Source organism: Formica exsecta, unplaced genomic scaffold, assembly GCF_003651465.1.
Source record: "Formica exsecta isolate Colony F162 unplaced genomic scaffold, ASM365146v1 scaffold30, whole genome shotgun sequence".
NCBI lineage: Eukaryota > Metazoa > Arthropoda > Insecta > Hymenoptera > Formicidae > Formica > Formica exsecta.
The window spans coordinates 94,185-99,466 of record NW_021850257.1 but is presented as its reverse complement, the minus strand read 5'-3'; the positions used below and the strand labels follow the sequence as shown (position 1 = coordinate 99,466).

Genomic DNA, 5,282 nt, shown 5'->3' with positions numbered 1-5,282 from the left:
ATCTTAACGCAAACAATTAGTTGGTTATATTCGTTCGTAGCTAGTATTGCTAGTATTAAAGCTGGTATTGCTTTTATACTATCTATATCAGGTAAAATATGATATATACAGTGTGTCCGGAGTCAATCGCATCACCCGTCGTGTGTAGAAAGAGTAGGTGAAACCGAGGAGAAAAGTTCTTCACTATTTTACGATTTTCGTAATAATTATTGAGAAATTAATTGAAAAAGATCGATCAATTCGCGTGAATATAAGCGCGCAGCGAGAAGAGACAACTTGAATGTTTGCGTTCGCTAAGCACGCGACGAAGTTTTGGGAGGAGCGCTCTACAAATGAGAACGGTTACGTACAAGCGGTACATAACGCTGAATTCTAGTGTTTAGCAATCACATATCACACACACACACACACACACACACACATAATTATATTAATTAAATATAATATAAATATGTTCGTCTTACTGTTAGTCTGTTGCACTTAAGCTATGATTTACAAAAAAAAAAAAATTTTTTAAATTATATATTACAAATAACATTTATGTTTTATATATGCGAGTTAAAAGATTCCTAAATAGTGTTGATTAGATATTAATATTATACAATTATATAAATTATTATCAGTTAGGTGTACGTAAATATTACATCTATTTTTGAATAATTTCTAATTTAACATTTGTTTACAATTTGATGGGTGTCTAAAGATAAATAACTTTGTGCGACATTGACAACCAATGAGATTGAGACGAGTGGACGAATTAACGTTTTATAAGAGAAAAAGAAAGAAAGAGAGAGAAGAATATCTCGTTTATATTTTTCAGAAGAACATTTATCATTGTCGTGTCGTGAATAGGAGAAGTAAACTACAACAACTTGTATCACAATTTGGTAAAAGCAACAAATTAATATTATAGAATTAATTATTAGCATTTTAGTATATTGCTTCACATGCCACATCTTTAGTATCTTGTCTTCGTGATTATTTTAATATTTGTTCTAAATTTGGTACGTTAAAATCACAAGTATAGATTTATTGCGATTTTACTGTACCATTGACTTTATGCTTGAGATTTTGAAAACTCGCCGACATCGACATTTGCAATTTATATATTAATTGTCATTTACATTAATTGGAATATGCAATATCTTGTTACTGCAGTTTCATATTATTCTTTTTCTTATGTTTAGATATTGTCGAATATATATATCGAGATTGGTTAGAGAATAAAATTGATTATCTTTGCAGAATACAATTAACATTTTGATTTATGTCACATTAATTAACAGATCTCATTGTAATAATTGTTTGTAAGATTACTGAGTAATAATCCTACTTTTGAATTATTGATTTATTCGCGAGAAAGATATATATATATATATATATACATGGAAAAAAAATGCTGTTGCTTCAATTAAAGTCTACGTCACGGGCTGCCACAGACATGCATAATTCATTCAATGATATTTTTATTAAACCAAACATCTGGATAGTTGTTTTAATAATTAAATATAATATAAATATATTTGTCTTATTGTTAGTCTGTTGCACGCAATGGATTTATACAAAGTAAAAACATTTTTTTATATATATATTGCAAATGACATTTATATTTTACATATGAAAATTAAAAGAATTGTAAATAGCGTTGATTAGACATTAATATTATATAATTACATAAGTTTTTGACAGCTAGATGTGCATGAATATTATATCTGTTTTTGAATAATTTATAATTTAGCATTTGTTCACGATTTTATGAGTGTCTAAAAATAAACAACTTTATGCGACACTGACAGTCAATAAGATTGGGGTGAGTGGACGAATTTGTGTTCTACAAGAGAGAGAGAAAGAAAGAGAGAGAATATCTCGTTTATATTTTTCAGAAGCCAATATTTGTCATTGTGTCGTGAATAGGAAAAGTAGACTACAACGATTTAGACCACGATCGGGTAAAAGCAACAAATTTATATTATAAAATTAATTATTAGCATTTTAGTATATTGCTTCATATGCCAAGTCTTTCGTTAGTATCTGGTTTTTTTACGATTATGTTAATATTTGTTCTGAATTTGGGTACATTAAAATTACTAGTATAGATTTATTGCGATTTTTTGTACCGTCAACTATGTGCTTGAGGTTTTGAAGACTTGCCGACATCGACATTTGAAATTTATATACTAATTGTCATTTACATTAATTTTGTATGCAATATTTTGTTACCGCAGTTTCACATTACTGTCTTTATTATATTTAAATATTGTCAAACAAATACTATATTAAGATTGGTCAGAAAATAGAATTTATTATCTTTGCAGAATACAATCAAAATTTTAATTTATGTCACATTAATTAACAGTTCTCATTGTAATAATTGTTTGTAAAATTACTGAGCGGTAATCCTATTTTTGAATTATGGATTTATTCGCGAAAAAAATTTTGACTTTGTCTAGAACAAATAAGGAAACATTGAAAGCTTTTTGCTATGATCTTTTATGGCTATTATATTTGTTATGCTCTTATAAAGCATCGATAACAAATATAAACATTTTGTCATTTGCTCACCTTGATTACATCTTGATTTTACACACATCTTAAAGAAAAGAAAGTGTATTATTAAAATTATTGAAATAACTTATTAAAATTATTATTAATTTTTAAATATGTATATACATATATTAAATCTTATAAATTTGTTATTACACGTAATATGGCAATTATCTACGCTCCAATCAAAAATTTATTACACATATGGCAAAATAATACACATTATTAATTAAAACGAGATTGTATTGTCCTTTTCACTTTAATGTTCTCGATCACTGTTTTTTTTAAAACTATTTTTATATATCATATCATTTTTATTATTTTTTGCTATCATGAATGTCTCTCTCCATCTGACAATTTATTGTTATGGAGTTTATCGTTTCTGTTTTGCTTAAAATCTATTATATCAGGCAAATTCAACGAGATTTCGTTATAAATATAAAATAAATGCTTTTTTTTGCAGGCGTTTAATATAGCATCGCGATATTGATAACAAAAGTCACATAGAAAAGGTTGGATAAAAAGAACTACGATTTCGAATTTTATTAAAATTTAGGTAGGAAATCTCTAAATAAGTATTCATGATGCAAAATTTTCTTAATTATTTAAACAAAATAATTATAAATATAATTATACCAATGTTATTACTTGCTTTTCTTTGTGTTGGGCTGGTAATGTTTTGCCTGATAACTGCTTACAATTCGATATGGTAAACCAATATTTAATATACCAATATATATAATTAACGTATTACTTAACATACTAATATAAATAATTAATTTATATATAAATAATTCATAAATAATTAAGACTTTACTTAGGAAATAACTTAAATTATGAAACAAATAAAAAAAATTTATATCGTATTTATATAATATTCTTACTCTTACTAATTTTATAACTGAAAAAATAACTTATATAACTGCAATATAAAAAGAATTTTGTTCATTTTTTTATAAGTATTGTCATTAATGGAACATTTTTTTACATTCTTATACTATTTTTGATTTTGTAGCACTAGAAATGGCCGTTACGTAGCAAGGCGGTATTTTCAGAGATATTTTAGACGCATTGAACATCAGCAAGATTATATTCGAAATAATCAATGGAATAATTCTCGCCTTATGAATGGACATGCATTCCAATTCCAATAAGTAAAATGTAGACAGTAAATAATACACACAGTTTACTTCATTACATTTTTTGTACATTTTTTGGTACATTTTTTGAGACACATTAGAAATTAGTTTAATGTAAGCATACAGATGAGTATCGATATAAATATAAGATGTTCGAAAAATAAATGACCAAACTTTAAAAATATATTCTATTCATTATACGGATGAGAAACATTTATATGAACATGATTTCAGAAATGCTTTCGTTTTGAATTATAAACACGATTTTGTTTACGATATATGTAATTTAATATTTTGTTGAAAAAGAAATGCTAAAAATAATTGTTTTTCCTTAGCAAACGGTCATCTGTTATCAACGTCTCATTGACTATCGCGCGCGAAGATGTTTAAAAATTCTTAGAGTATTTCATACTTTATGACGCAAAGCGATAATATAATTTCAAAATTCTTTCCTAATACTAATAAAATAGCAAAACGAGCATTAGCAATAGCCTTAAGAAATCTTTAAATAAAAAGTTTAAATAAAAAAACTAAAAGTTTTAAATAGTTTGATTTAAATGGATAAATAAAAGAAATTCATTTTCAGCAATTTTTTCATTACCCATTGTTCTTGTCAAATATTGTCGTTAAAGCTATTATAATTTGGAAAGGAAGCTGCTTTAGATTTATATTTATATTATTTTTTCAACTTTATAATAGTGAATAGTATGTGCTTTTAAACTTGTTTTATTTATATCATTATTAATTGTTTAAGTGTAGTTATTATTATATTAATAATATTAATAATATTTCCAATTTTGCAGCAAGAGGACAAACTTTAATTTAAAAAAAAAGGACATTGATGTTTTGCACATTGCCGCAATAATTCACTTGTTTATGATAAATCTTAATAAGGTCTCTTAAATCTATTATGAAACCCGATTCTCAATTTCAAGTCATCTAAATTATGCATAATTGTTACGCATAATTAATTTTTAAGATAAGATATTTTTAAATAAATAAGTAATGAAGTGACGAATAGAAAAATTGCTGCAACATAAATAATTTTAACTTCTAATTAGTTTTTTTAATGAAATTTAAGCTTATTAACATACAAATATAAATTTAAAAAATTTTATTACATTAACACGGCTGACTTACTTTATGCTTATGGTTTATTTGTAAGGAAATATTAACATATGTGAAAATTTGGTATACATCTATACAGGGTGTATCTGAAATGATGCACTAAACTTTAGGAGCGTATTCTAGAGGTCAAAATAAGACTTTTTTTCTTAGGAACATGGGTCCGCAAATGAACCCCCCTCCGAGCTAAAATTTGAAAATGTGTGAAATTGACCAAACATTTGCAACGCAAATTTATTTATCTCTCAAGAGAGGGTAATAGGTTACGTCAAAACCAAGGTCTGCCATTTTTTTTCAGAAATACAGTCAATTTTTAATTTTTTCCCCAAACTTTAAGGGCTTCTAGCTCGGAGGAGGGTTCATTTGCGGACCCATGTTCATAGGAAAAAAGTCTTATTTTAACCTCTAGAATATGCTTCTAAAGTTTAGTGCATCATTTCAGATACACCCTGTATATAAAGTTATAATATGGGT

At 26.2% G+C, this 5,282-nt stretch overlaps 1 long non-coding RNA gene across 1 annotated transcript; it reads left to right on the top strand.

Moving 5' to 3' along the window:
* Window positions 1-773: 773 nt before the first annotated feature.
* On the top strand, window positions 774-4,902 carry LOC115237618. The gene is made up of 6 exons (XR_003884368.1): window positions 774-887; window positions 1,739-1,810; window positions 1,884-1,949; window positions 3,008-3,253; window positions 3,560-3,797; window positions 4,487-4,902. It is a non-coding gene; the product is annotated as an uncharacterized LOC115237618 (long non-coding RNA).
* Window positions 4,903-5,282: the final 380 nt, after the last annotated feature.